This window comes from Staurois parvus, unplaced genomic scaffold, assembly GCF_062004578.1.
Source record: "Staurois parvus isolate SC_StPar_1 unplaced genomic scaffold, SC_StPar_1.0 ptg000020l, whole genome shotgun sequence".
Classification (NCBI taxonomy): Eukaryota; Metazoa; Chordata; class Amphibia; order Anura; family Ranidae; genus Staurois; species Staurois parvus.
In genome coordinates, this window is record NW_028317816.1 from 6,034,988 (window position 1) to 6,053,895 (window position 18,908).

An 18,908-nucleotide genomic window follows, 5' to 3' on the forward strand; every position below is an offset into this window, starting at 1 on the left:
GCTGCCATTTTTCATACATCCTCCACCCTTGACGTTTGAATTCATGATCGCCAAGAGGAGTTTGTGAATATGACTATTTGTGGAAAGACATCCTGCATGTGTCTTTTAACCAAATGAATCATTGCCCGAGGTGAAGTCAAAGGGAACAGATACTGAAGCGGTGACAAGAGTTTTGGGACCCCAACCACAGTCAAACACTTTGCATTCATGTAAAAATGCCAGCCAGGTAGGAGAAAAGTGTAGACTTGAAATTGATGGTTGAGCTACATCTCTGAATGTCCTGGCAAAAGAGTGGCTCCATCCAGGCGAATTTCTCTTGACGCGGGCACAGTTCATCATCTAGAGCCAATAAAAAAGGAACAGCAGAAAGTGAAAAAAAAAGATGGGGAATACATGACATTTTGCACCTGTTGACGCTTCCTAATTCCATGCCGTTAGACTGCGTGTCTGCAGCAAAGTTGGTGAGCATTACTACTTGTGACTTGCTTTACACCCTTGATTGCATTTGTAACATTTGATTATACCCTTGGCAGAAAAGGAAGAATGAAGCTTTTGTCACAATGAATTGACAGCACGGAAGCAAGGTGCTCTATTAGGAGGTGAGAAACGGCATCCTGCTTGTGTCTTTTCCTCAAGTTTCTGCTTGTGACATGCAGCTCCCAAAATCAAAGCTCGCAAGCTTGCTGTGGATGAGGTGGCCGAGTGGTTAAGGCGATGGACTGCTAATCCATTGTGCTCTGCATGCATGGGTTTGAATCCCATCCTCATCGAGCCCTTCGTCTAAAGGTGCACTGTTTTGTGCTTGCCGTGGACACCAGGCTGGCATAACCTAGGCTAAAAGGTCCAGCAAACTCGCAGGGCTTTGAAGAGATCAGCTGGAAGCATCAAGAGCAGGGCTGCTGCCTAAACCATGCCATTGTGGCAAAAAGCTCCCGAGGCCACTCTTAAAACCTTTTCAAAGGCTTAATCTGCAGCCAAAGAAAGGCGCTGCTGAGAGTCAAACTCAGGATCTCCTATTTACTAGACAGGCGCTTTAACCAACTAAGCCACAGCACCACACCCAGACACTGTGCTCGTGCCAAAGGCAGACTTGTGTCAGCACAGGCACAGAACAGTTGTGAGGAACTTCTTGACAAATGTTACGCACATCAAGCTTCAAAATCTCTAACGCAGCATGAAAGGCAGAGGAGGAGATAGCAAAGGAGACTATGCAACGTCCTTTTGAACTCATCACTCCTCCAAAAGTTGTTGTTTTTTTCTTTTTCTTCTTTTTTCATTGCTTATTTTTATTAGCTGTTTGGTGCCAAGAAAAACCAGCTTACGAGTAGCTTGAAAACTTTCCAGCTTTGTACATTGCTTCATTTTTGCTAAAAGGTTTAAGAGCCAAGGCTACAACTCAGATATCTATTGTGAAGTCAAGAGGTAACAGTGGGCCAATCCCACCTAATCTTATTTTAAACAGGCAGAGTCTGTGCTCTAGAATCAAACAATGGACCGAAAATAAAAGAAGGTGGGAAAAACCAATTTGCCCATCTTTTGGCTTCCACTCCCGTGAAGATGAAATGCATGCGGGCAAAAAGATTTGGGGAAGGAAACTATCTGCATCTTGCTTCAGACCGTTTCTTACGCTTCTAACTTTTCATTTGTCCCTTGGAAGAGAGCAGGCAGACATCCTCCTGTTTTTGGAAGAACACAGAGTCCTTGATCTAGAGCTAATCAACAGGCTGAAAATGAACAAAGATGGGGAAGAAAAATAGGAACGCTGCCATTTTTCATACATCCTCCACCCTTGACGTTTGAATTCATGATCGCCAAGAGGAGTTTGTGAATATGACTATTTGTGGAAAGACATCCTGCATGTGTCTTTTAACCAAATGAATCATTGCCCGAGGTGAAGTCAAAGGGAACAGATACTGAAGCGGTGACAAGAGTTTTGGGACCCCAACCACAGTCAAACACTTTGCATTCATGTAAAAATGCCAGCCAGGTAGGAGAAAAGTGTAGACTTGAAATTGATGGTTGAGCTACATCTCTGAATGTCCTGGCAAAAGAGTGGCTCCATCCAGGCGAATTTCTCTTGACGCGGGCACAGTTCATCATCTAGAGCCAATAAAAAAGGAACAGCAGAAAGTGAAAAAAAAAGATGGGGAATACATGACATTTTGCACCTGTTGACGCTTCCTAATTCCATGCCGTTAGACTGCGTGTCTGCAGCAAAGTTGGTGAGCATTACTACTTGTGACTTGCTTTACACCCTTGATTGCATTTGTAACATTTGATTATACCCTTGGCAGAAAAGGAAGAATGAAGCTTTTGTCACAATGAATTGACAGCACGGAAGCAAGGTGCTCTATTAGGAGGTGAGAAACGGCATCCTGCTTGTGTCTTTTCCTCAAGTTTCTGCTTGTGACATGCAGCTCCCAAAATCAAAGCTCGCAAGCTTGCTGTGGATGAGGTGGCCGAGTGGTTAAGGCGATGGACTGCTAATCCATTGTGCTCTGCATGCATGGGTTCGAATCCCATCCTCATCGAGCCCTTCGTCTAAAGGTGCACTGTTTTGTGCTTGCCGTGGACACCAGGCTGGCATAACCTAGGCTAAAAGGTCCAGCAAACTCGCAGGGCTTTGAAGAGATCAGCTGGAAGCATCAAGAGCAGGGCTGCTGCCTAAACCATGCCATTGCGGCAAAAAGCTCCCGAGGCCACTCTTAAAACCTTTTCAAAGGCTTAATCTGCAGCCAAAGAAAGGCGCTGCTGAGAGTCAAACTCGGGATCTCCTGTTTACTAGGCAGGCGCTTTAACCAACTAAGCCACAGCACCACACCCAGACACTGTGCTCGTGCCAAAGGCAGACTTGTGTCAGCACAGGCACAGAACAGTTGTGAGGAACTTCTTGACAAATGTTACGCACATCAAGCTTCAAAATCTCTAACGCAGCATGAAAGGCAGAGGAGGAGATAGCAAAGGAGACTATGCAACGTCCTTTTGAACTCATCACTCCTCCAAAAGTTGTTGTTTTTTTCTTTTTCTTCTTTTTTCATTGCTTATTTTTCTTAGCTGTTTGGTGCCAAGAAAAACCAGCTTACGAGTAGCTTGAAAACTTTCCAGCTTTGTACATTGCTTCATTTTTGCTAAAAGGTTTAAGAGCCAAGGCTACAACTCAGATATCTCTTGTGAAGTCAAGAGGTAACAGTGGGCCAATCCCACCTAATCTTATTTTAAACAGGCAGAGTCTGTACTCTAGAATCAAACAATGGACCGAAAATAAAAGAAGGTGGGAAAAACCAATTTGCCCATCTTTTGGCTTCCACTCCCGTGAAGATGAAATGCATGCGGGCAAAAAGATTTGGGGAAGGAAACTATCTGCATCTTGCTTCAGACCGTTTCTTACGCTTCTAACTTTTCATTTGTCCCTTGGAAGACAGCAGGCAGACATCCTCCTGTTTTTGGAAGAACACAGAGTCCTTGATCTAGAGCTAATCAACAGGCTGAAAATGAACAAAGATGGGGAAGAAAAATAGGAACGCTGCCATTTTTCATACATCCTCCACCCTTGACGTTTGAATTCATGATCGCCAAGAGGAGTTTGTGAATATGACTATTTGTGGAAAGACATCCTGCATGTGTCTTTTAACCAAATGAATCATTGCCCGAGGTGAAGTCAAAGGGAACAGATACTGAAGCGGTGACAAGAGTTTTGGGACCCCAACCACAGTCAAACACTTTGCATTCATGTAAAAATGCCAGCCAGGTAGGAGAAAAGTGTAGACTTGAAATTGATGGTTGAGCTACATCTCTGAATGTCCTGGCAAAAGAGTGGCTCCATCCAGGCGAATTTCTCTTGACGCGGGCACAGTTCATCATCTAGAGCCAATAAAAAAGGAACAGCAGAAAGTGAAAAAAAAAGATGGGGAATACATGACATTTTGCACCTGTTGACGCTTCCTAATTCCATGCCGTTAGACTGCGTGTCTGCAGCAAAGTTGGTGAGCATTACTACTTGTGACTTGCTTTACACCCTTGATTGCATTTGTAACATTTGATTATACCCTTGGCAGAAAAGGAAGAATGAAGCTTTTGTCACAATGAATTGACAGCATGGAAGCAAGGTGCTCTATTAGGAGGTGAGAAACGGCATCCTGCTTGTGTCTTTTCCTCAAGTTTCTGCTTGTGACATGCAGCTCCCAAAATCAAAGCTCGCAAGCTTGCTGTGGATGAGGTGGCCGAGTGGTTAAGGCGATGGACTGCTAATCCATTGTGCTCTGCATGCATGGGTTTGAATCCCATCCTCATCGAGCCCTTCGTCTAAAGGTGCACTGTTTTGTGCTTGCCGTGGACACCAGGCTGGCATAACCTAGGCTAAAAGGTCCAGCAAACTCGCAGGGCTTTGAAGAGATCAGCTGGAAGCATCAAGAGCAGGGCTGCTGCCTAAACCATGCCATTGTGGCACAAAGCTCCCGAGGCCACTCTTAAAACCTTTTCAAGGGCTTAATCTGCAGCCAAAGAAAGGCGCTGCTGAGAGTCGAACTCAGGATCTCCTGTTTACTAGACAGGCGCTTTAACCAACTAAGCCACAGCACCACACCCGGACACTGTGCTCGTGCCAAAGGCAGACTTGTGTCAGCACAGGCACAGAACAGTTGTGAGGAACTTCTTGACAAATGTTACGCACATCAAGCTTCAAAATCTCTAACGCAGCATGAAAGGCAGAGGAGGAGATAGCAAAGGAGACTATGCAACGTCCTTTTGAACTCATCACTCCTCCAAAAGTTGTTGTTTTTTTCTTTTTCTTCTTTTTTCATTGCTTATTTTTCTTAGCTGTTTGGTGCCAAGAAAAACCAGCTTACGAGTAGCTTGAAAACTTTCCAGCTTTGTACATTGCTTCATTTTTGCTAAAAGGTTTAAGAGCCAAGGCTACAACTCAGATATCTCTTGTGAAGTCAAGAGGTAACAGTGGGCCAATCCCACCTAATCTTATTTTAAACAGGCAGAGTCTGTGCTCTAGAATCAAACAATGGACCGAAAATAAAAGAAGGTGGGAAAAACCAATTTGCCCATCTTTTGGCTTCCACTCCTGTGAAGATGAAATGCATGCGGGCAAAAAGATTTGGGGAAGGAAACTATCTGCATCTTGCTTCAGACCGTTTCTTACGCTTCTAACTTTTCATTTGTCCCTTGGAAGACAGCAGGCAGACATCCTCCTGTTTTTGGAAGAACACAGAGTCCTTGATCTAGAGCTAATCAACAGGCTGAAAATGAACAAAGATGGGGAAGAAAAATAGGAACGCTGCCATTTTTCATACATCCTCCACCCTTGACGTTTGAATTCATGATCGCCAAGAGGAGTTTGTGAATATGACTATTTGTGGAAAGACATCCTGCATGTGTCTTTTAACCAAATGAATCATTGCCCGAGGTGAAGTCAAAGGGAACAGATACTGAAGCGGTGACAAGAGTTTTGGGACCCCAACCACAGTCAAACACTTTGCATTCATGTAAAAATGCCAGCCAGGTAGGAGAAAAGTGTAGACTTGAAATTGATGGTTGAGCTACATCTCTGAATGTCCTGGCAAAAGAGTGGCTCCATCCAGGCGAATTTCTCTTGACGCGGGCACAGTTCATCATCTAGAGCCAATAAAAAAGGAACAGCAGAAAGTGAAAAAAAAAGATGGGGAATACATGACATTTTGCACCTGTTGACGCTTCCTAATTCCATGCCGTTAGACTGCGTGTCTGCAGCAAAGTTGGTGAGCATTACTACTTGTGACTTGCTTTACACCCTTGATTGCATTTGTAACATTTGATTATACCCTTGGCAGAAAAGGAAGAATGAAGCTTTTGTCACAATGAATTGACAGCACGGAAGCAAGGTGCTCTATTAGGAGGTGAGAAACGGCATCCTGCTTGTGTCTTTTCCTCAAGTTTCTGCTTGTGACATGCAGCTCCCAAAATCAAAGCTCGCAAGCTTGCTGTGGATGAGGTGGCTGAGTGGTTAAGGCGATGGACTGCTAATCCATTGTGCTCTGCATGCATGGGTTTGAATCCCATCCTCATCGAGCCCTTCGTCTAAAGGTGCACTGTTTTGTGCTTGCCGTGGACACCAGGCTGGCATAACCTAGGCTAAAAGGTCCAGCAAACTCGCAGGGCTTTGAAGAGATCAGCTGGAAGCATCAAGAGCAGGGCTGCTGCCTAAACCATGCCATTGTGGCAAAAAGCTCCCGAGGCCACTCTTAAAACCTTTTCAAAGGCTTAATCTGCAGCCAAAGAAAGGCGCTGCTGAGAGTCGAACTCAGGATCTCCTATTTACTAGACAGGCGCTTTAACCAACTAAGCCACAGCACCACACCCAGACACTGTGCTCGTGCCAAAGGCAGACTTGTGTCAGCACAGGCACAGAACAGTTGTGAGGAACTTCTTGACAAATGTTACGCACATCAAGCTTCAAAATCTCTAACGCAGCATGAAAGGCAGAGGAGGAGATAGCAAAGGAGACTATGCAACGTCCTTTTGAACTCATCACTCCTCCAAAAGTTGTTGTTTTTTTCTTTTTCTTCTTTTTTCATTGCTTATTTTTCTTAGCTGTTTGGTGCCAAGAAAAACCAGCTTACGAGTAGCTTGAAAACTTTCCAGCTTTGTACATTGCTTCATTTTTGCTAAAAGGTTTAAGAGCCAAGGCTACAACTCAGATATCTCTTGTGAAGTCAAGAGGTAACAGTGGGCCAATCCCACCTAATCTTATTTTAAACAGGCAGAGTCTGTGCTCTAGAATCAAACAATGGACCGAAAATAAAAGAAGGTGGGAAAAACCAATTTGCCCATCTTTTGGCTTCCACTCCCGTGAAGATGAAATGCATGCGGGCAAAAAGATTTGGGGAAGGAAACTATCTGCATCTTGCTTCAGACCGTTTCTTACGCTTCTAACTTTTCATTTGTCCCTTGGAAGAGAGCAGGCAGACATCCTCCTGTTTTTGGAAGAACACAGAGTCCTTGATCTAGAGCTAATCAACAGGCTGAAAATGAACAAAGATGGGGAAGAAAAATAGGAACGCTGCCATTTTTCATACATCCTCCACCCTTGACGTTTGAATTCATGATCGCCAAGAGGAGTTTGTGAATATGACTATTTGTGGAAAGACATCCTGCATGTGTCTTTTAACCAAATGAATCATTGCCCGAGGTGAAGTCAAAGGGAACAGATACTGAAGCGGTGACAAGAGTTTTGGGACCCCAACCACAGTCAAACACTTTGCATTCATGTAAAAATGCCAGCCAGGTAGGAGAAAAGTGTAGACTTGAAATTGATGGTTGAGCTACATCTCTGAATGTCCTGGCAAAAGAGTGGCTCCATCCAGGCGAATTTCTCTTGACGCGGGCACAGTTCATCATCTAGAGCCAATAAAAAAGGAACAGCAGAAAGTGAAAAAAAAAGATGGGGAATACATGACATTTTGCACCTGTTGACGCTTCCTAATTCCATGCCGTTAGACTGCGTGTCTGCAGCAAAGTTGGTGAGCATTACTACTTGTGACTTGCTTTACACCCTTGATTGCATTTGTAACATTTGATTATACCCTTGGCAGAAAAGGAAGAATGAAGCTTTTGTCACAATGAATTGACAGCACGGAAGCAAGGTGCTCTATTAGGAGGTGAGAAACGGCATCCTGCTTGTGTCTTTTCCTCAAGTTTCTGCTTGTGACATGCAGCTCCCAAAATCAAAGCTCGCAAGCTTGCTGTGGATGAGGTGGCCGAGTGGTTAAGGCGATGGACTGCTAATCCATTGTGCTCTGCATGCATGGGTTCGAATCCCATCCTCATCGAGCCCTTCGTCTAAAGGTGCACTGTTTTGTGCTTGCCGTGGACACCAGGCTGGCATAACCTAGGCTAAAAGGTCCAGCAAACTCGCAGGGCTTTGAAGAGATCAGCTGGAAGCATCAAGAGCAGGTCTGCTGCCTAAACCATGCCATTGCGGCAAAAAGCTCCCGAGGCCACTCTTAAAACCTTTTCAAAGGCTTAATCTGCAGCCAAAGAAAGGCGCTGCTGAGAGTCAAACTCGGGATCTCCTGTTTACTAGACAGGCGCTTTAACCAACTAAGCCACAGCACCACACCCAGACACTGTGCTCGTGCCAAAGGCAGACTTGTGTCAGCACAGGCACAGAACAGTTGTGAGGAACTTCTTGACAAATGTTACGCACATCAAGCTTCAAAATCTCTAACGCAGCATGAAAGGCAGAGGAGGAGATAGCAAAGGAGACTATGCAACGTCCTTTTGAACTCATCACTCCTCCAAAAGTTGTTGTTTTTTTCTTTTTCTTCTTTTTTCATTGCTTATTTTTCTTAGCTGTTTGGTGCCAAGAAAAACCAGCTTACGAGTAGCTTGAAAACTTTCCAGCTTTGTACATTGCTTCATTTTTGCTAAAAGGTTTAAGAGCCAAGGCTACAACTCAGATATCTCTTGTGAAGTCAAGAGGTAACAGTGGGCCAATCCCACCTAATCTTATTTTAAACAGGCAGAGTCTGTGCTCTAGAATCAAACAATGGACCGAAAATAAAAGAAGGTGGGAAAAACCAATTTGCTTATCTTTTGGCTTCCACTCCCGTGAAGATGAAATGCATGCGGGCAAAAAGATTTGGGGAAGGAAACTATCTGCATCTTGCTTCAGACCGTTTCTTACGCTTCTAACTTTTCATTTGTCCCTTGGAAGACAGCAGGCAGACATCCTCCTGTTTTTGGAAGAACACAGAGTCCTTGATCTAGAGCTAATCAACAGGCTGAAAATGAACAAAGATGGGGAAGAAAAATAGGAACGCTGCCATTTTTCATACATCCTCCACCCTTGACGTTTGAATTCATGATCGCCAAGAGGAGTTTGTGAATATGACTATTTGTGGAAAGACATCCTGCATGTGTCTTTTAACCAAATGAATCATTGCCCGAGGTGAAGTCAAAGGGAACAGATACTGAAGCGGTGACAAGAGTTTCGGGACCCCAACCACAGTCAAACACTTTGCATTCATGTAAAAATGCCAGCCAGGTAGGAGAAAAGTGTAGACTTGAAATTGATGGTTGAGCTACATCTCTGAATGTCCTGGCAAAAGAGTGGCTCCATCCAGGCGAATTTCTCTTGACGCGGGCACAGTTCATCATCTAGAGCCAATAAAAAAGGAACAGCAGAAAGTGAAAAAAAAAGATGGGGAATACATGACATTTTGCACCTGTTGACGCTTCCTAATTCCATGCCGTTAGACTGCGTGTCTGCAGCAAAGTTGGTGAGCATTACTACTTGTGACTTGCTTTACACCCTTGATTGCATTTGTAACATTTGATTATACCCTTGGCAGAAAAGGAAGAATGAAGCTTTTGTCACAATGAATTGACAGCACGGAAGCAAGGTGCTCTATTAGGAGGTGAGAAACGGCATCCTGCTTGTGTCTTTTCCTCAAGTTTCTGCTTGTGACATGCAGCTCCCAAAATCAAAGCTCGCAAGCTTGCTGTGGATGAGGTGGCCGAGTGGTTAAGGCGATGGACTGCTAATCCATTGTGCTCTGCATGCATGGGTTCGAATCCCATCCTCATCGAGCCCTTCGTCTAAAGGTGCACTGTTTTGTGCTTGCCGTGGACACCAGGCTGGCATAACCTAGGCTAAAAGGTCCAGCAAACTCGCAGGGCTTTGAAGAGATCAGCTGGAAGCATCAAGAGCAGGGCTGCTGCCTAAACCATGCCATTGCGGCACAAAGCTCCCGAGGCCACTCTTAAAACCTTTTCAAGGGCTTAATCTGCAGCCAAAGAAAGGCGCTGCTGAGAGTCGAACTCAGGATCTCCTGTTTACTAGACAGGCGCTTTAACCAACTAAGCCACAGCACCACACCCGGACACTGTGCTCGTGCCAAAGGCAGACTTGTGTCAGCACAGGCACGGAACAGTTGTGAGGAACTTCTTGACAAATGTTACGCACATCAAGCTTCAAAATCTCTAACGCAGCATGAAAGGCAGAGGAGGAGATAGCAAAGGAGACTATGCAACGTCCTTTTGAACTCATCACTCCTCCAAAAGTTGTTGTTTTTTTCTTTTTCTTCTTTTTTCATTGCTTATTTTTCTTAGCTGTTTGGTGCCAAGAAAAACCAGCTTACGAGTAGCTTGAAAACTTTCCAGCTTTGTACATTGCTTCATTTTTGCTAAAAGGTTTAAGAGCCAAGGCTACAACTCAGATATCTCTTGTGAAGTCAAGAGGTAACAGTGGGCCAATCCCACCTAATCTTATTTTAAACAGGCAGAGTCTGTGCTCTAGAATCAAACAATGGACCGAAAATAAAAGAAGGTGGGAAAAAGCAATTTGCTTATCTTTTGGCTTCCACTCCCGTGAAGATGAAATGCATGCGGGCAAAAAGATTTGGGGAAGGAAACTATCTGCATCTTGCTTCAGACCGTTTCTTACGCTTCTAACTTTTCATTTGTCCCTTGGAAGACAGCAGGCAGACATCCTCCTGTTTTTGGAAGAACACAGAGTCCTTGATCTAGAGCTAATCAGCAGGCTGAAAATGAACAAAGATGGGGAAGAAAAATAGGAACGCTGCCATTTTTCATACATCCTCCACCCTTGACGTTTGAATTCATGATCGCCAAGAGGAGTTTGTGAATATGACTATTTGTGGAAAGACATCCTGCATGTGTCTTTTAACCAAATGAATCATTGCCCGAGGTGAAGTCAAAGGGAACAGATACTGAAGCGGTGACAAGAGTTTTGGGACCCCAACCACAGTCAAACACTTTGCATTCATGTAAAAATGCCAGCCAGGTAGGAGAAAAGTGTAGACTTGAAATTGATGGTTGAGCTACATCTCTGAATGTCCTGGCAAAAGAGTGGCTCCATCCAGGCGAATTTCTCTTGACGCGGGCACAGTTCATCATCTAGAGCCAATAAAAAAGGAACAGCAGAAAGTGAAAAAAAAAGATGGGGAATACATGACATTTTGCACCTGTTGACGCTTCCTAATTCCATGCCGTTAGACTGCGTGTCTGCAGCAAAGTTGGTGAGCATTACTACTTGTGACTTGCTTTACACCCTTGATTGCATTTGTAACATTTGATTATACCCTTGGCAGAAAAGGAAGAATGAAGCTTTTGTCACAATGAATTGACAGCACGGAAGCAAGGTGCTCTATTAGGAGGTGAGAAACGGCATCCTGCTTGTGTCTTTTCCTCAAGTTTCTGCTTGTGACATGCAGCTCCCAAAATCAAAGCTCGCAAGCTTGCTGTGGATGAGGTGGCCGAGTGGTTAAGGCGATGGACTGCTAATCCATTGTGCTCTGCATGCATGGGTTTGAATCCCATCCTCATCGAGCCCTTCGTCTAAAGGTGCACTGTTTTGTGCTTGCCGTGGACACCAGGCTGGCATAACCTAGGCTAAAAGGTCCAGCAAACTCGCAGGGCTTTGAAGAGATCAGCTGGAAGCATCAAGAGCAGGGCTGCTGCCTAAACCATGCCATTGTGGCAAAAAGCTCCCGAGGCCACTCTTAAAACCTTTTCAAAGGCTTAATCTGCAGCCAAAGAAAGGCGCTGCTGAGAGTCAAACTCAGGATCTCCTATTTACTAGACAGGCGCTTTAACCAACTAAGCCACAGCACCACACCCAGACACTGTGCTCGTGCCAAAGGCAGACTTGTGTCAGCACAGGCACAGAACAGTTGTGAGGAACTTCTTGACAAATGTTACGCACATCAAGCTTCAAAATCTCTAACGCAGCATGAAAGGCAGAGGAGGAGATAGCAAAGGAGACTATGCAACGTCCTTTTGAACTCATCACTCCTCCAAAAGTTGTTGTTTTTTTCTTTTTCTTCTTTTTTCATTGCTTATTTTTCTTAGCTGTTTGGTGCCAAGAAAAACCAGCTTACGAGTAGCTTGAAAACTTTCCAGCTTTGTACATTGCTTCATTTTTGCTAAAAGGTTTAAGAGCCAAGGCTACAACTCAGATATCTCTTGTGAAGTCAAGAGGTAACAGTGGGCCAATCCCACCTAATCTTATTTTAAACAGGCAGAGTCTGTGCTCTAGAATCAAACAATGGACCGAAAATAAAAGAAGGTGGGAAAAACCAATTTGCCCATCTTTTGGCTTCCACTCCCGTGAAGATGAAATGCATGCGGGCAAAAAGATTTGGGGAAGGAAACTATCTGCATCTTGCTTCAGACCGTTTCTTACGCTTCTAACTTTTCATTTGTCCCTTGGAAGAGAGCAGGCAGACATCCTCCTGTTTTTGGAAGAACACAGAGTCCTTGATCTAGAGCTAATCAACAGGCTGAAAATGAACAAAGATGGGGAAGAAAAATAGGAACGCTGCCATTTTTCATACATCCTCCACCCTTGACGTTTGAATTCATGATCGCCAAGAGGAGTTTGTGAATATGACTATTTGTGGAAAGACATCCTGCATGTGTCTTTTAACCAAATGAATCATTGCCCGAGGTGAAGTCAAAGGGAACAGATACTGAAGCGGTGACAAGAGTTTTGGGACCCCAACCACAGTCAAACACTTTGCATTCATGTAAAAATGCCAGCCAGGTAGGAGAAAAGTGTAGACTTGAAATTGATGGTTGAGCTACATCTCTGAATGTCCTGGCAAAAGAGTGGCTCCATCCAGGCGAATTTCTCTTGACGCGGGCACAGTTCATCATCTAGAGCCAATAAAAAAGGAACAGCAGAAAGTGAAAAAAAAAGATGGGGAATACATGACATTTTGCACCTGTTGACGCTTCCTAATTCCATGCCGTTAGACTGCGTGTCTGCAGCAAAGTTGGTGAGCATTACTACTTGTGACTTGCTTTACACCCTTGATTGCATTTGTAACATTTGATTATACCCTTGGCAGAAAAGGAAGAATGAAGCTTTTGTCACAATGAATTGACAGCACGGAAGCAAGGTGCTCTATTAGGAGGTGAGAAACGGCATCCTGCTTGTGTCTTTTCCTCAAGTTTCTGCTTGTGACATGCAGCTCCCAAAATCAAAGCTCGCAAGCTTGCTGTGGATGAGGTGGCCGAGTGGTTAAGGCGATGGACTGCTAATCCATTGTGCTCTGCATGCATGGGTTCGAATCCCATCCTCATCGAGCCCTTCGTCTAAAGGTGCACTGTTTTGTGCTTGCCGTGGACACCAGGCTGGCATAACCTAGGCTAAAAGGTCCAGCAAACTCGCAGGGCTTTGAAGAGATCAGCTGGAAGCATCAAGAGCAGGGCTGCTGCCTAAACCATGCCATTGCGGCAAAAAGCTCCCGAGGCCACTCTTAAAACCTTTTCAAAGGCTTAATCTGCAGCCAAAGAAAGGCGCTGCTGAGAGTCGAACTCAGGATCTCCTGTTTACTAGGCAGGCGCTTTAACCAACTAAGCCACAGCACCACACCCAGACACTGTGCTCGTGCCAAAGGCAGACTTGTGTCAGCACAGGCACAGAACAGTTGTGAGGAACTTCTTGACAAATGTTACGCACATCAAGCTTCAAAATCTCTAACGCAGCATGAAAGGCAGAGGAGGAGATAGCAAAGGAGACTATGCAACGTCCTTTTGAACTCATCACTCCTCCAAAAGTTGTTGTTTTTTTCTTTTTCTTCTTTTTTCATTGCTTATTTTTCTTAGCTGTTTGGTGCCAAGAAAAACCAGCTTACGAGTAGCTTGAAAACTTTCCAGCTTTGTACATTGCTTCATTTTTGCTAAAAGGTTTAAGAGCCAAGGCTACAACTCAGATATCTCTTGTGAAGTCAAGAGGTAACAGTGGGCCAATCCCACCTAATCTTATTTTAAACAGGCAGAGTCTGTACTCTAGAATCAAACAATGGACCGAAAATAAAAGAAGGTGGGAAAAACCAATTTGCCCATCTTTTGGCTTCCACTCCCGTGAAGATGAAATGCATGCGGGCAAAAAGATTTGGGGAAGGAAACTATCTGCATCTTGCTTCAGACCGTTTCTTACGCTTCTAACTTTTCATTTGTCCCTTGGAAGACAGCAGGCAGACATCCTCCTGTTTTTGGAAGAACACAGAGTCCTTGATCTAGAGCTAATCAACAGGCTGAAAATGAACAAAGATGGGGAAGAAAAATAGGAACGCTGCCATTTTTCATACATCCTCCACCCTTGACGTTTGAATTCATGATCGCCAAGAGGAGTTTGTGAATATGACTATTTGTGGAAAGACATCCTGCATGTGTCTTTTAACCAAATGAATCATTGCCCGAGGTGAAGTCAAAGGGAACAGATACTGAAGCGGTGACAAGAGTTTTGGGACCCCAACCACAGTCAAACACTTTGCATTCATGTAAAAATGCCAGCCAGGTAGGAGAAAAGTGTAGACTTGAAATTGATGGTTGAGCTACATCTCTGAATGTCCTGGCAAAAGAGTGGCTCCATCCAGGCGAATTTCTCTTGACGCGGGCACAGTTCATCATCTAGAGCCAATAAAAAAGGAACAGCAGAAAGTGAAAAAAAAAGATGGGGAATACATGACATTTTGCACCTGTTGACGCTTCCTAATTCCATGCCGTTAGACTGCGTGTCTGCAGCAAAGTTGGTGAGCATTACTACTTGTGACTTGCTTTACACCCTTGATTGCATTTGTAACATTTGATTATACCCTTGGCAGAAAAGGAAGAATGAAGCTTTTGTCACAATGAATTGACAGCATGGAAGCAAGGTGCTCTATTAGGAGGTGAGAAACGGCATCCTGCTTGTGTCTTTTCCTCAAGTTTCTGCTTGTGACATGCAGCTCCCAAAATCAAAGCTCGCAAGCTTGCTGTGGATGAGGTGGCCGAGTGGTTAAGGCGATGGACTGCTAATCCATTGTGCTCTGCATGCATGGGTTTGAATCCCATCCTCATCGAGCCCTTCGTCTAAAGGTGCACTGTTTTGTGCTTGCCGTGGACACCAGGCTGGCATAACCTAGGCTAAAAGGTCCAGCAAACTCGCAGGGCTTTGAAGAGATCAGCTGGAAGCATCAAGAGCAGGGCTGCTGCCTAAACCATGCCATTGTGGCACAAAGCTCCCGAGGCCACTCTTAAAACCTTTTCAAGGGCTTAATCTGCAGCCAAAGAAAGGCGCTGCTGAGAGTCGAACTCAGGATCTCCTATTTACTAGACAGGCGCTTTAACCAACTAAGCCACAGCACCACACCCGGACACTGTGCTCGTGCCAAAGGCAGACTTGTGTCAGCACAGGCACAGAACAGTTGTGAGGAACTTCTTGACAAATGTTACGCACATCAAGCTTCAAAATCTCTAACGCAGCATGAAAGGCAGAGGAGGAGATAGCAAAGGAGACTATGCAACGTCCTTTTGAACTCATCACTCCTCCAAAAGTTGTTGTTTTTTTCTTTTTCTTCTTTTTTCATTGCTTATTTTTCTTAGCTGTTTGGTGCCAAGAAAAACCAGCTTACGAGTAGCTTGAAAACTTTCCAGCTTTGTACATTGCTTCATTTATGCTAAAAGGTTTAAGAGCCAAGGCTACAACTCAGATATCTCTTGTGAAGTCAAGAGGTAACAGTGGGCCAATCCCACCTAATCTTATTTTAAACAGGCAGAGTCTGTGCTCTAGAATCAAACAATGGACCGAAAATAAAAGAAGGTGGGAAAAACCAATTTGCCCATCTTTTGGCTTCCACTCCTGTGAAGATGAAATGCATGCGGGCAAAAAGATTTGGGGAAGGAAACTATCTGCATCTTGCTTCAGACCGTTTCTTACGCTTCTAACTTTTCATTTGTCCCTTGGAAGACAGCAGGCAGACATCCTCCTGTTTTTGGAAGAACACAGAGTCCTTGATCTAGAGCTAATCAACAGGCTGAAAATGAACAAAGATGGGGAAGAAAAATAGGAACGCTGCCATTTTTCATACATCCTCCACCCTTGACGTTTGAATTCATGATCGCCAAGAGGAGTTTGTGAATATGACTATTTGTGGAAAGACATCCTGCATGTGTCTTTTAACCAAATGAATCATTGCCCGAGGTGAAGTCAAAGGGAACAGATACTGAAGCGGTGACAAGAGTTTTGGGACCCCAACCACAGTCAAACACTTTGCATTCATGTAAAAATGCCAGCCAGGTAGGAGAAAAGTGTAGACTTGAAATTGATGGTTGAGCTACATCTCTGAATGTCCTGGCAAAAGAGTGGCTCCATCCAGGCGAATTTCTCTTGACGCGGGCACAGTTCATCATCTAGAGCCAATAAAAAAGGAACAGCAGAAAGTGAAAAAAAAAGATGGGGAATACATGACATTTTGCACCTGTTGACGCTTCCTAATTCCATGCCGTTAGACTGCGTGTCTGCAGCAAAGTTGGTGAGCATTACTACTTGTGACTTGCTTTACACCCTTGATTGCATTTGTAACATTTGATTATACCCTTGGCAGAAAAGGAAGAATGAAGCTTTTGTCACAATGAATTGACAGCACGGAAGCAAGGTGCTCTATTAGGAGGTGAGAAACGGCATCCTGCTTGTGTCTTTTCCTCAAGTTTCTGCTTGTGACATGCAGCTCCCAAAATCAAAGCTCGCAAGCTTGCTGTGGATGAGGTGGCTGAGTGGTTAAGGCGATGGACTGCTAATCCATTGTGCTCTGCATGCATGGGTTTGAATCCCATCCTCATCGAGCCCTTCGTCTAAAGGTGCACTGTTTTGTGCTTGCCGTGGACACCAGGCTGGCATAACCTAGGCTAAAAGGTCCAGCAAACTCGCAGGGCTTTGAAGAGATCAGCTGGAAGCATCAAGAGCAGGGCTGCTGCCTAAACCATGCCATTGTGGCAAAAAGCTCCCGAGGCCACTCTTAAAACCTTTTCAAAGGCTTAATCTGCAGCCAAAGAAAGGCGCTGCTGAGAGTCGAACTCAGGATCTCCTATTTACTAGACAGGCGCTTTAACCAACTAAGCCACAGCACCACACCCAGACACTGTGCTCGTGCCAAAGGCAGACTTGTGTCAGCACAGGCACAGAACAGTTGTGAGGAACTTCTTGACAAATGTTACGCACATCAAGCTTCAAAATCTCTAACGCAGCATGAAAGGCAGAGGAGGAGATAGCAAAGGAGACTATGCAACGTCCTTTTGAACTCATCACTCCTCCAAAAGTTGTTGTTTTTTTCTTTTTCTTCTTTTTTCATTGCTTATTTTTCTTAGCTGTTTGGTGCCAAGAAAAACCAGCTTACGAGTAGCTTGAAAACTTTCCAGCTTTGTACATTGCTTCATTTTTGCTAAAAGGTTTAAGAGCCAAGGCTACAACTCAGATATCTCTTGTGAAGTCAAGAGGTAACAGTGGGCCAATCCCACCTAATCTTATTTTAAACAGGCAGAGTCTGTGCTCTAGAATCAAACAATGGACCGAAAATAAAAGAAGGTGGGAAAAACCAATTTGCCCATCTTTTGGCTTCCACTCCCGTGAAGATGAAATGCATGCGGGCAAAAAGATTTGGGGAAGGAAACTATCTGCATCTTGCTTCAGACCGTTTCTTACGCTTCTAACTTTTCATTTGTCCCTTGGAAGAGAGCAGGCAGACATCCTCCTGTTTTTGGAAGAACACAGAGTCCTTGATCTAGAGCTAATCAACAGGCTGAAAATGAACAAAGATGGGGAAGAAAAATAGGAACGCTGCCATTTTTCATACATCCTCCACCCTTGACGTTTGAATTCATGATCGCCAAGAGGAGTTTGTGAATATGACTATTTGTGGAAAGACATCCTGCATGTGTCTTTTAACCAAATGAATCATTGCCCGAGGTGAAGTCAAAGGGAACAGATACTGAAGCGGTGACAAGAGTTTTGGGACCCCAACCACAGTCAAACACTTTGCATTCATGTAAAAATGCCAGCCAGGTAGGAGAAAAGTGTAGACTTGAAATTGATGGTTGAGCTACATCTCTGAATGTCCTGGCAAAAGAGTGGCTCCATCCAGGCGAATTTCTCTTGACGCGGGCACAGTTCATCATCTAGAGCCAATAAAAAAGGAACAGCAGAAAGTGAAAAAAAAAGATGGGGAATACATGACATTTTGCACCTGTTGACGCTTCCTAATTCCATGCCGTTAGACTGCGTGTCTGCAGCAAAGTTGGTGAGCATTACTACTTGTGACTTGCTTTACACCCTTGATTGCATTTGTAACATTTGATTATACCCTTGGCAGAAAAGGAAGAATGAAGCTTTTGTCACAATGAATTGACAGCACGGAAGCAAGGTGCTCTATTAGGAGGTGAGAAACGGCATCCTGCTTGTGTCTTTTCCTCAAGTTTCTGCTTGTGACATGCAGCTCCCAAAATCAAAGCTCGCAAGCTTGCTGTGGATGAGGTGGCCGAGTGGTTAAGGCGATGGACTGCTAATCCATTGTGCTCTGCATGCATGGGTTCGAATCCCATCCTCATCGAGCCCTTCGTCTAAAGGTGCACTGTTTTGTGCTTGCCGTGGACACCAGGCTGGCATAACCTAGGCTAAAAGGTCCAGCAAACTCGCAGGGCTTTGAAGAGATCAGCTGGAAGCATCAAGAGCAGGTCTGCTGCCTAAACCATGCCATTGCGGCAAAAAGCTCCCGAGGCCACTCTTAAAACCTTTTCAAAGGCTTAATCTGCAGCCAAAGAAAGGCGCTGCTGAGAGTCAAACTCGGGATCTCCTGTTTACTAGACAGGCGCTTTAACCAACTAAGCCACAGCACCACACCCAGACACTGTGCTCGTGCCAAAGGCAGACTTGTGTCAGCACAGGCACAGAACAGTTGTGAGGAACTTCTTGACAAATGTTACGCACATCAAGCTTCAAAATCTCTAACGCAGCATGAAAGGCAGAGGAGGAGATAGCAAAGGAGACTATGCAACGTCCTTTTGAACTCATCACTCCTCCAAAAGTTGTTGTTTTTTTCTTTTTCTTCTTTTTTCATTGCTTATTTTTCTTAGCTGTT

At 44.5% G+C, this 18,908-nt stretch overlaps 11 non-coding genes across 11 annotated transcripts; 5 read left to right on the plus strand and 6 right to left on the minus strand.

Moving 5' to 3' along the window:
• The first annotated feature begins 2,449 nt into the window (after positions 1-2,449).
• Positions 2,450-2,531, plus strand: TRNAS-GCU (transfer RNA serine (anticodon GCU)). Its single transcript has one exon. It is a non-coding gene; the product is annotated as a tRNA-Ser (tRNA).
• Positions 2,532-4,504: 1,973 nt separating this feature from the next.
• Positions 4,505-4,578, minus strand: TRNAT-AGU (transfer RNA threonine (anticodon AGU)). The gene has a single exon. It is a non-coding gene; the product is annotated as a tRNA-Thr (tRNA).
• Positions 4,579-6,265: 1,687 nt separating this feature from the next.
• TRNAT-AGU (transfer RNA threonine (anticodon AGU)) lies at positions 6,266-6,339 on the minus strand. The gene has a single exon. It is a non-coding gene; the product is annotated as a tRNA-Thr (tRNA).
• Positions 6,340-7,732: 1,393 nt separating this feature from the next.
• On the plus strand, positions 7,733-7,814 carry TRNAS-GCU (transfer RNA serine (anticodon GCU)). The gene has a single exon. It is a non-coding gene; the product is annotated as a tRNA-Ser (tRNA).
• A 1,679-nt stretch (positions 7,815-9,493) lies between these two features.
• Positions 9,494-9,575, plus strand: TRNAS-GCU (transfer RNA serine (anticodon GCU)). The gene has a single exon. It is a non-coding gene; the product is annotated as a tRNA-Ser (tRNA).
• A 212-nt stretch (positions 9,576-9,787) lies between these two features.
• TRNAT-AGU (transfer RNA threonine (anticodon AGU)) lies at positions 9,788-9,861 on the minus strand. The gene has a single exon. It is a non-coding gene; the product is annotated as a tRNA-Thr (tRNA).
• Positions 9,862-13,015: 3,154 nt separating this feature from the next.
• On the plus strand, positions 13,016-13,097 carry TRNAS-GCU (transfer RNA serine (anticodon GCU)). The gene has a single exon. It is a non-coding gene; the product is annotated as a tRNA-Ser (tRNA).
• A 212-nt stretch (positions 13,098-13,309) lies between these two features.
• Positions 13,310-13,383, minus strand: TRNAT-AGU (transfer RNA threonine (anticodon AGU)). Its single transcript has one exon. It is a non-coding gene; the product is annotated as a tRNA-Thr (tRNA).
• Positions 13,384-15,070: 1,687 nt separating this feature from the next.
• Positions 15,071-15,144, minus strand: TRNAT-AGU (transfer RNA threonine (anticodon AGU)). The gene has a single exon. It is a non-coding gene; the product is annotated as a tRNA-Thr (tRNA).
• A 1,687-nt stretch (positions 15,145-16,831) lies between these two features.
• Positions 16,832-16,905, minus strand: TRNAT-AGU (transfer RNA threonine (anticodon AGU)). The gene has a single exon. It is a non-coding gene; the product is annotated as a tRNA-Thr (tRNA).
• A 1,393-nt stretch (positions 16,906-18,298) lies between these two features.
• TRNAS-GCU (transfer RNA serine (anticodon GCU)) lies at positions 18,299-18,380 on the plus strand. The gene has a single exon. It is a non-coding gene; the product is annotated as a tRNA-Ser (tRNA).
• Positions 18,381-18,908: the final 528 nt, after the last annotated feature.